Raw genomic sequence first — 12,321 nt, forward strand, 5'->3', positions numbered from 1 at the left:
AATAGTTTCAAACTTTTCTTCTCCAGACTCCTCAAATCTCTCAGCCTTCATTGACTAGAAGAGAGTTAGGACCTTGCTCTGGATTAGGCTTTGGCTTAATGAAATGTTGTGGCTATTTTGACCATCTATAAAAACAACTGAAACTATCTCCATATGAGCAATAAGGGCATTTAACTTTCATGTCACCGAGCAGTACTTTTAATTTCATCGAAGAGCATTTCCTTTGCATTCATTACTTTGCTAATTTGGCACAAGTCCTAGTTTTTCTCCTATTTGGCTTTTGACATGACTTCCTCATTAAACTATATAGAAACCAGTTTTCAGACAAGCTCACAATGATTTCCCCACCTGCTTTAAATATACCTATTGTGCCACAGTCCACTCTCTCTGACAAAGCCAATCTAAAAAATAACTCAAACAATTTATATTCGTGGGTTTGTAATTGGAATTGAAGAGGTAGAGAGGGCACCTTTTATATCTGTGCCAGAATAACCATTTTAGGAGATCAAATTAAGAATCCTGGTCATTTTTTGTATGAATTCATGATATAATAATATTTACACTTACTTTCAGGGCATAGATTAAGGGTAGCCCTTTTCAGGTGACCACTTTGCCCCCAGCACATGTGGCGAGGTGGAGATGTGCAAAATATGAGCTGGCTTTGTGTAGGGGTGCCCAGCAGTTTCCCTGAGAAAGGGAAGTCACAACTTCTAGGGTTTCTGGTCGAGCCCACATTTGACCCATTGCCTGGCAATCCTCCAGGCTGTCTGCTATTGTAGACTCATTATCTTCTCCCTCCAGGGAGGTCCACATGCTCCTCTTGCTGGGCTGCCAGGCACAGCCTGCATTCCCACTTGAGGGCTGCCAGTAGCTAACCCATCTTTATCTCCCAGATTTTTTCTGAACTCCAGTGTATCACAGCCACCTGCTTGTGGATACCTCAGTCCACCTGTGCCTCATCCCTCATCTCTACAGGGGCAATCTCACATTCCACCCCACGCCTTATATGCACAGCATTACCAACAGCCTTCTCACATTAAGGGTCCCCTGATGGTCTCTGCTGGAAACCTCTTGCCTTGGTTTCCTTGACAGTCCCCATGAGCATCAGTGAGCTCAGAACCAGACTGCTCAGTTGCCTGCCTTGCCTCAATGCAAGATTGGACACCCCTCAGAACTTCCCAGTTTTTTAGCTTCCCACTTATTTTCCCTTGGCCTCCTCCTACACCACACTTCCTTCTGCAGCGCCCACTCTTGGGCATTTTTGTCAGAATGCTCTATCCATTGTAGGGTGGGCACTGAGTCATGCCAACTTTTCATTTCTGAGGCATACCCTGCCATAAACAATGCTACGTGCAGCAGGTGCCAAGGAAGCTCACAGTACAGGGGCCACACCTACCCATCAGGATCTCTAGCAGAGAATCCACCTGCTGCTCCTGCCTTTTGAACACTAAGTTCTGGCATTGAGAAGCAATGTGCCAATGAATCATCAGGGCCTGAAGACAATTTCCACAACAAAGAATCAAAGCTCATTTCAGTAACCACAGCCAGGAGGCAGGGACCAGAGCAAGCCAGGTGGGAGGAGTGCGGCTTCCCTAAGTCATGTGGATGGGCATTAGCAACCACATCTGCTATGGGACTGGGTGCTAATGTGCACGCATCTTCCTGCTTGGTGAAAGAGAGGAATACTCTCCAAGCTTCCACTACATCTGTGGCCAACAGGAGATGTGTGTGCCTTGAATTTAGTCTGCCTGCCTCCCTCAGTTAAGTACTTAGCAGAACACAGGTATCAAACCAAAATTTCATTTATGCAATTCTTCCACAGATGTTATAAAGCAACCTTACCCTTAACTTCTTCCTGAAAATGGAAATGAGATTAGCATAAGCTGATTCTCTATATACAATGTGAAGAGGTTTTCAGGAGGAAATGTCTGTTTTCCTCAAGAATTTAAAGTTCAAGGTGTGTGGCCAAGATGGCGGCTTAGTGAGATGTGGGATTTAGTTCATCCTCCAGAACAGCTAATAAATAGCCAGGAACAGTACAGAACAACTGCTGGGGCCACATCAGTGACTGACACACAGTGTACCCCAATCTGGACAAGCTGGACTGGCTGCGAGCCCACCCAAAACTGTGTGTTCTCCAAGCTGTGTTGGTTGGTACCCCTCTGCTTCCCAGAGGGGAAAGGAAAGTGACTTTACTAGCAGCAGGAGCTGAGTGCAACCAAGCTCCAATTGTGGAATTAACAAATTCTGACTATTAAGAATAGGCCCCCAGCTCAGCTGAACTTTGAGTAGAAGCTGAGGTTGCTGGGTTTTGCCCCAGTGCTGAGGGGGCAGAGTTGACAGAAAAAGAAAAATAAATAAAACAGAGGTGTTTTGAATCAGATATCACTTAGTATTTGAAAGGGCCTGGGCCCTGAGGGAAAGGAAGGGACACATAGTTACCTGGAAATACACAAAGCAATGTACCAACTTAAGCTCTTGATTGGCAAACCTCAGGAATGAGAGTCCTGCTCTGAAATATATTTTTCTTTTTCTTTTTGGTGGCTGTGTTTCTATGGCTTTACTACTCTTTGGATACAGTGGCAGGGCTTCTCTGGCTCCAACTGCCCCAGGCATAGGCAGAATGAAACTTGTTTGAGGGTTTATCTGGAGTCTGTGCCTTCCTCAGGAGAGGGGTGGGGCCCAGCTCTGGTGGAATCCCTCCTTCAAGGAATTCAGACCCCAGGGTCTGGAAAAGTGAAGCGATTAAAGCCAGCCTACAACCTCTTCTCTGTGTCAACCACTCCCTCACCAAGGAGAGTCCACTGAAGTTAATTAAAGGTACCACATCACCTTGTGCTGGTGGGACCTGCAGGCAGACAAGTGCCACATGCTGGGCAGGTTAGCTAAACACAGAGTCTAGAGGCTTCATAGGAAAGTCTTTCAACCTTTGGATCTACCCTCAGGGAAAACTGTTACAGGTGACTCTTTCCTCCAGAGGGGAGGCCAGTTTGGTCTGGGAAAATGTGTCTGGGGTCTGTAATACCTAAGTAGACCCTCCAAGGGGTGGAAAAAAGGGCACCATACAGGCAAGGCAAGACACAAGAAAACAAGACCTCAAAAATTCTGATCTTTTAAATGAAACCTAAGCTAGAGCTTTAGAATTAGCTGAATTGAATGTCAAAGAACAGATGGATGACAAAGTCATCTAGCAAGAAAATCTTAGTAAAAAAGTGAAAACAATATCCAGAATAAACTAATTACAGTAATTAAATACCTAGACAGCAGCAAAAAATAACAAATCATACTAGGAAAATTGAAGATATGGCCCAGTCAAAGGAACAAACCAACAATTCAAATGAGATACAGGAGTTGAAACAATTAATTCAGAATGTTCGAACAGACATAGAAAACCTCATCAAGCATCAAATTAGTGAATGGAGGGAAGATAGAAAGAAGGCAAGGAATGAACAAAAAGAAGAAATCAAAAGTCTGAAAAACAAATCCCAGAACTTATGGGAATGAAAGGCACGGTAGAAGAGATAAAAAAAAAAAACAATGGAAACCTACAATGTTAGATTTCAAGAGGTAGAAGATAGAGTTAGTGAACTGGAGGACAGGACATCTGAAATTCAACAAGCAAAAGAAAATATATGGAAAAACATGAGCAGGGACTCAGGGAATTGGATGACAACATGAAGAGCATGAATATATGTGTTGTGGGTGTCCCAGAAGGAGAACAGAAGGGAAAAGGAGGAGAAAAACTAGTGGAGAAGATTATCACTGAAAATTTCCTATCTCTTATGAAAGACTTAAAGTTACAGCACACCCCAAACAGAATAGGTCCAAATAGACATACTCTCAGACACTTACTAATCAGAATGTCAGATGTCAAGGAGAAAGAGAGAATCTTGATAGCAGCAAGAGAAAAGCAATCCATCACATACAAGGGAAGCCCAATAAGACTATGTATAGATTTCTCAGCAGAAACCATGGAGGCAAGAAGACAGTGGGATGATATATTTAAGTTACTAAAAGAGAAATCTGCCAACCAAGAATTCTATATCCAGCAAAATTGTCCTTCAAAAATGAGGGTAAAATTAAAACTTTTTCAGACAAAACATCACTGAGAGAATTTGTGATCAAGAGACCAGCTCTGCAAGAAATACTGAAGAGAGCACTAGAGACAGATAGGAAAAAACAGAAGAGATAGGTGTGGAGAAGAGTGTAGAAATGAAAACTATCAGTAAAGATAAAAAAAAAAGAAAAGAAAAGAAAAATTAGATATGACATATAAAATCCCAAAGGCAAAATGGTAGAAGAAAGTGCTGCCCATACAGTAGTAACACTAAACATTAATGGATTAAACTCTCCAATCAAAAGACATAGCCTGTCAGAATGGATTACAAAACAGGACCCATTTATATGCTGTCAACAGGAAACCCATCTCAGACCCAAGGATAAGCGTAGGTTGAAAGTGAAAGGTTGAAAAAAGATATTTCATGCAAATAACAATCAGAAAAAATCAAGAGTAGCTACACTAATATCCAACAAATTAGACTTCAAATATAAAACAGTTAAAAGAGACAAAGAAGGGCACTATGTATTAATAAAAGGAACAACTCAACAAGAAGACATAATAATCATAAATATTTATGCACCAAGCCAGAATGCTCCAAAATACATGAGGCAAACACTGAAAAAAGAATTAGACACATCTGTCATAATAATTGGAGACTTCCATTCCCCACTCTCATCAATGGACAGAACATCTAGATGAAGGATCAGCAAAGAAACAGAGAATTTGAATAATAGAATAAATGAGCTAGCCTTAACAGACATTTATAGAACATTGCACCCCACAACAGCAGGATACACCTTTTTCTCAATTGCTTATGGATCATTCTCAAAGATAAACCATATGCTGGGTCACAAAGCAAGTCTCAATAAATTTTAAAAGATTGAAATTATACAAAACATTTTCTCAGATCATAAAGGAATGAAGTTGGAAATCAATAATAGGCAGAGCACCAGAAAATTTACAAATATAGGGAGGCTCAACAACACACTCTTAATCAACCAGTGGGTCAAGGAAAAAATTATGAGAAAAATCAGTAAATATTTCGAGGCAAATGAAAATGAAAACACAACATATCAAAACGTATGGGATGCAGTAAAGGCAGTGCTAAGAGGGAAATTTATTGTCCTAAATGCCTATATCAAAAAAGAAGAAAGAGCAAAAATTGAGGAATTAACTGTCTACTTGAAAGAACTAGAGAAAGAAGAGCAAACTAACCCCAAAGTCAGGAAAAGGAAAAAAATAATGAAAATTAGAGCAGAAATAAATGACGTTGAGAACATGAAAACAATGAAGAAAATCAACAAAACCAGAAGTTGGTTTTAGGAGAAAATCAATAAAAATGATGGACCCTTAGCAAGGTTGACAAAAAGAAGAAGAGAGAGTATGTAAATAAATAAGATCAGAAATGGAAGAGGAGACATAACCACTAACCCCACAGAAAGAAAGGAGGTAATGAGAGGATGCAATGAACAACTTTATGCTAATAAACTAGAAATGTAGATGAAATTGACAACTTCCTAGAAAGGCAAGAAATAGACGACCTCACCACACCAATCACAAGTAAAGAAATTGAATTAGTCATTAAGACGCTCCCCAAAAAGAAAAGTCCAGGACCAGATGGCTTCACATGTGAATTCTACCAAGCATTCAAGAAAAAATTAGTACCAATCATGCTCAAACTCTTTGAAAAAATTGAAGAGGAAGGAAAGCTACCTAATTCATTCTATGAAGCCAACTTCACCCTTATATCAAAGCCAGACAAAGATATTACAAGAAAAAAACTACAGACCAATTTCTCTAATGAACATAGATGCAAAAATCCTCAACAAAATTCTTGCAAATCGAATCCAGCAGCACATTAAAAGAATTATACACCATGACCAAGTAAAATTCATCCCAAGTATGCAAGGATGGTTCAACATAAGAAAATCAATTAATATAATACACCATATCAACAAGTCAAGGCAGAAAAATCACATGATAATCTCAACTGATGCAGAAAAGGCATTTGACAAAATTCAACATCTTTTCTTGTTGAAAACACTTCAAATGATAGGAATAGAAGGGAACTTGCTCAAAATGATAAAGGGAATATATGAAAACCTACAGGTAACATCATTGTCAATGGGGAAAAACTGAAAAATTTCCCACTCAGATCAGAAACAAGACAAGTATGTCCACTATCACCATTATTATTCAACATTGTGTTGGAAGTTGTAGCCAGAGCAATTAGACAAGAAAAAGCAATACAAGTCATCAAAATTGGAAAGGAAGAAGTAAAACTCACTGTTTGCAGAAGATATGATACTATACATTGGAAACCCTGAAAAATCCACAGCAAAACTACTAGAGCTAATAAATGAGCACAGCAAAGTGTTATAAGATCAACACCCAAAAATCTGTAGTGTTTCTATACACTAGTTATGAACAGTATGAAGGGGAAATCAAGAAAACAATTTCATTTACAATTGCAACTAAAAGAATAAAAAATTTAGGAATAAATTTAACTAAATATACAAAAGACCTAGACAAAGAAAACTACAATAAATTGCTGAAAGAAATCACAGAAGACCTAAATAAATGGAAGGGCATCCTGTGTTTATGGATTGAAAGACTAAATATAGTTAAGATATCAATTCTACCTAAGTTGACTAACAGATTCAATGCAATACCAATTAAAATCCCAAGAACTTGCTTTTCAGAAATAGAAAAAACAGTAACCAAATTTATCTGGAAAGGCAGGGTGCCCCAAATAGCTAAAAATATCCTGAGAAAGAAAAATGAAGTTGGAGGTCTTACACTACCTGACTTTAAGGCGTATTGTGAAGCTCCAGTGGTCAAAACAGCTTGGTACTGGCATAAAGATAGATATACCAACCAATGGAATCGAGTAGAGTGTTCAGATATAGACCCTCTCATCTATGGACAATTGACCTTTGATAAGGTGGTCAAGCCAACTCACCTGGGACAGAGCAGTCTCTTCAATAAATGGTGCCTAGAGAACTGGATATCCACATGCAAAAGAATGAAATAGTATCCATATCTCACACCCTATACAAAAATTAACTCAAAATCTAAGACCATAAAACTTTTAGAAGAAAATGTAGGGAAATATCTTATAAATCTTGTAGGAGGCAGTTTCCTAGAGCTTACACCCAAAGTACAAACATTGAAGAAAGAAAGAAATGGGAACTCCTCAAAATTAAACACTTTAGTGCATCAAAGAACTTCATCAAGAAAGTAAAAAGACAACCTACTTTTGTCAAATGGGAGACAATATTTGGAAATGATATATCAGATAAAGGGTCTAGTATCCAGAATATATAAAGAGATTGTTCAACTCAACAACCAAAAGACAGACAACCCAATTACAAAATGGGCAAAAGACATGAACAGACACTTCTCAGAAGAAGAAATATAAATGGCCAAAAGGCACATGAAAGGATGCTCAACTTCCCTGGCTATTAGGGAAATGCAAATCAAAGCCACAATGATATATCATCTCACACCCACAAGGATGGCCATTATCAATAAAACAGAAAATGACAAGTGCCAGAGAAGATATGGAGAAAGAGGCACACTTATCTACTGTTGGTGGGAATGTCAAATGGTACAACCACTTAGAAGGCAGTTTACCGGTTCCTCAGGAAGCTAAGTATAGAATTACCATATGATCTGGCAATACCATTGCTAGGTACCTACTCAGAGGACATGAGGACAAGGACACAGACATTTGCACACCAATGTTTATAGCAGCATTATTTACAACTGCAAAGAGATGGAAACAGCCAAAATGTCCATCAACAGATGAGTGGTTAAACAAGCTGTGGTATATACATATGATGGAATATTATGCAGCTGTAAGGCGGAATAAAATTATGAAGCATGTAACAACATGGATGGACCTTGAGGACTTTAGCCAGAAATAAAAGGAAAATGCTGTATGGTCCCACTGATATGAACTGATATTAGTGAATGAACTTGGAGAATTTCAGTTGGTAACAGAGACCTTCAGAAGATAGAAATAAGGTAGATATAGAGTAATTGGCACTGAAGGGATACAGATTGTGCAAAAGTACTGATTGTAAAAATTCAGAAATGGATAGACAAAACTACCTAATACAATAATATTAGAACACTGAATGAAGCTGAATTTGAGAATGAAAGAAGGAGGAGGCCTGGGGACACAAAGGATATCAGAAGGAAAGATAGGCAATAAAGACTGAGATGGTATAATCTAGAAATGCCTATAATGTATAATGATAGTGAGTAAATGTACAAATTTTAAAATGTTTTTGCATGAGGAAGAACAAAGGAATGTCAATATTGCAGTGTGTTGAAATAGTAATTCATAAACTGTTCACATGAAGATGCTCATTGTTCAAGGACACATTTGATGTTAGGTGTTAAGACCCATGCAATATTTTCCCTTCACTGTTCTAGCAAAAAAAAAAAAACAAAACTCAATTGCTTAAAAAAAACACACATATATGGAGAGAAACATATAGGGAGAGTAAAATAATAGTCCAAATTTAAAATGTATTAATTTAAAATAAATTTAAACAACAGTTTCTTTAGGGACTGATCTTGCTTCTGGGTAGAAACTGGATACACTCGTTACTCAAATATGTGTAGATATTCTGGAGGGCGGAGGGCATAAGGGGAGGTGTGAGGGGGATGAAAGAGGTTGCCCCTCCCCCTGTCATTGGAAAGGAGGAAGCAGTGTCAGCATTCTCTCCCTCTAATCTCACACCCGGGCTCTGCCACTACACTGTTGCCATCCACGTAAGCAATATCATACGTGTTAGGAGTTGGCTCAGTTTTGTGCTAGAATTTCCAAAAGTACACAGTGAATCCAAACTCATTGAGCTAATATTTAAGGAAATATATTGTAACAAACATATCATACATTATATATATATATATATATATATATATATATATATATATATATATACTGATAACATTTATGTAAAATAAATTATGGTGATTATAATATGCATTTGATTCCCTTGTAAATGACTGTGGAGTTTTATTTGCTCATTCAACAAATACTAATTAACCGTGAATGTGGGCCAGCCCCTTCTTAAGCATTAGAACAAAAAAATGAGAGACCAATTCCTTATTTTATTGCACAGGCTTGGTAGTGAAGATAAAGGAAACCTTCACTCCTTTACCACATTCACAGAGGCTGCAGGGAGCTGGTGCCACCCTAGGTGCCAAGGAGAGAACACAGGGTTCTCTCCTTGTGGTCCAGCCCTCAGCCTTCACGTACTCCAGATACTGGCCAGAGGCAGCACCAAGTAGGCACTGGACACGTGGTGAGTTAGATGTGGGAAAGCCATGGGAAGGCTGTGTTTGGGGTGAGGATGGTCTTCCTGGGAAGACAACATTTAAAATGTACATAGAACATAAGGAGATCCCAAGGAAGGCAAAATGGAATTCTGTCAGCAGGAAAGAGGGGTTGGGGAGAGAAGAGGTGAGGATTCTTTCTGGTGGCATCTGAGCTGGGCCTTGGCAGACAAGCACAACATACAGTTGGGGTTTAATGCCTTGAATGCACTTAGACCTTGGTAACGTTTTATAAACATTACCCACTTTCAAAGAAGTAGGGTAAACCTATTTGATGGCAAAATAACATTAGTTTGCAATATCAGGGAATCAGGTTGGCATGGTACATTGCTTTCAGAAGAACTTTTTTTTTTTGCATGGGGAGGCACTGGGAATTGAACCTGGTCTCTGGCATGGCAGGTGAGAAATCTCCCTGCTGAGCCACTGTGGCCCACCCCAGAAAAATATTTTGATCCTCAATTCTCTGAAAGTTTTAAGAATGTTCAATATGTAAAGAAACAAAAATAAGAATTTAGTTGCATGTACATAACTCTTAAACCCCATTTAGAAATTAATTTGTGATACAAAAGCTAACTTAGAAGCAATGACAATGCAATTCGTTAATCTAACGGAGTTTAAATACTTACTGCTTTGCTAAGTAATTACCTTGTTTTTGTTTTGCTTATAATTTCCCCACACTGACTATGAAAAGGAGGTAAAGAAATAGTTCTGAAAAATATAATTGCATTTGGCCAAAGCAAATGATAGCAAATTTCCACGTTCTAAATTAAACATGGCAAGGTACCAGTCAGGTACATGATTTATTTAAAAGATTAAAACAAATCCCCCTAAAGGGGGCCATGTTGGAGAAGGTGTTTTGTGGGGTGAGCTTCTCTGGGACCCAGGAACCGCAACCCTCCTCTCGCCCCCAGCCTTTCATTGATGACTATGTTCTTGGAAACTTCACAGATCCATAGTTTATTGCCACAAACAATAAACTCTAGATAGAAACAATTTGGAAGTTTTGTTTACCCAAAAGATCTTTGCTTATAATAGATGTACAAAAATATGTGGAGCTAACAATGAGGGTGGTGATAATCACATCTCCTTCCAAAGTCCTTTCTTGCATGGTAGGAGCCTTAATTTTTTCTATGAAACTTAGATTTTAGGGTGGGCCACAGTGGCTCGGCAGGCAGAGTTCTTGCCTGTCATGCCGGAGACCCAGGTTCGATTCTCAGTACCTGCCCATGCAAAATAATAATAATAATAATAAAATTAGATTTTAGACTGTATTTCTATTTGAGTTCCTTATGAGTATTATATTATTATCACAAAACTCTTGAAACTGAGTTAATTTCTTTAGAAATTAAATAGCCAGATTAATTCACAGTTACATTCATTGGTTTTTAATGAGAGTAATAAAAAAAAAGGAGCTATTGCTCAGAGGCGGGCGCAGGAGGCTCGCGGGAGCATGGAGCTGTGCGGTGGGCACCAGCGTGCGCCGAGTTGCCCGACCCCCTCCCGGGGTTGTGCCCGGGTCTCGGTGTCTAAGGAGCTGCTGGCGGCCGGGAGCGGCAGCGGCGCAGGCATATTGGATAGGCTGCTCATCAACTCCAGGCCCAGTTCCGAAAAGAACTCCACTCTTCAAACGGTTCGGGTAGAGAGGACTCCCTTGTTGGACCAAGTGTGGACATTTCTTCCACAGATGGCCCAGGCAAATGAAAAGCTGAGGAGAGAAATGGCAACTGCACCACCTGGTCGATTCAATATTGAGAATGTTGATGGGACTCTTGGGAGAATTGTACAAATGGATGTCGCCTTATTTGAGATGAGTCAGTCTGATTCAAAAGAAGACGACGGTTCAGAGGAGAGCTCAGAGTCTGAGGGTGAGGACGACAGCCTGCCTTACGAAGTCAACATAAACAACATTAAGCTTCCTAACTCCCAAGGTGGGAAAGGCAAGATTGAAGTTTTGGACAGTCCTGCAAGTAAAAAAAAAGAGATAGTGGAATAAATGATCTGAAAAGAAACAGGTGATAATATGCTTGCTAATTCTGTGAGAAAGAATGTGGGTTCATATTATTTTACGTTTCAGGTCTCTGCGGTGCTTTTATGTCATACTGGATGTATCTGCTTCTCAGAGAAACAAAAGCTGCTTAAAGGAGTTGGGATCATCTGGGAGTAGACTTAACTTCTCTGCATGCTGAAGAGATTTCACATTTAGAAAGCTTTACTTTGTCATGGCGAGGCATGAATTTGTTGGCGTCTTACTGTTTTTGTTTAACTTGTCCTCCTGGATGAAGCAAACCTAAATTTTTTTAGGTTATTATAAAGTTAAATTTCTTAGTCACCATCAAAGTGCATTCAACGAGGGAGACTTTTTTTTTTAAGGAAAAATATTTTTGCAAAGAAAAAGTTACTTATATTTATCCTTAGGCATATCCCTACATTTAAAACAATATTTCTTTCCACTTTGAGCCTAGGAAACCAATGCTGTGTGGTTTGGTCATTGCCAGTGACTGCAGCCACTGAATGCATGTAGAATTTACTGGTTGGGAGTGGGTTTTCTTTTCTTTTTTCATAAAGCAACACTTTTTATCTGAGTTATTACAACTGTTTCACACCACTGCCCACAGGTAAACCCATCAAATGCAGAAACTAGAAGCACAGGAAAAGGGGGAGGTGTGGTACAGAGAAGGGCAGTGGCTGGTTTTCCTTTCAGAGGTCAGAGTGGTGCCAAGCTGCAGTTGCCTTCTGCCTCCGCCTTGATCCTGGTAACGGTTGGGGATCTCATCCGCCATCCAGCCTTCCAGTCTGTGGAACTCATGCAGCTGCTGCCTAGTGTGTGGGTCTCTGCTTGAGCCCAGGGCTTTATTCCTTCTCCTGATAGCCTGAGCTCCCTGGAAATACCATGAGGACAGTTGTCAGGG

At 39.5% G+C, this 12,321-nt stretch overlaps 1 pseudogene; it reads left to right on the forward strand.

The window, feature by feature from the left end:
• Window positions 1-10,852: 10,852 nt before the first annotated feature.
• LOC143647779 (NOP protein chaperone 1 pseudogene) lies at window positions 10,853-11,562 on the forward strand (annotated as a pseudogene).
• Window positions 11,563-12,321: the final 759 nt, after the last annotated feature.

Source organism: Tamandua tetradactyla, chromosome 10 (genome assembly GCF_023851605.1).
Source record: "Tamandua tetradactyla isolate mTamTet1 chromosome 10, mTamTet1.pri, whole genome shotgun sequence".
NCBI lineage: Eukaryota > Metazoa > Chordata > Mammalia > Pilosa > Myrmecophagidae > Tamandua > Tamandua tetradactyla.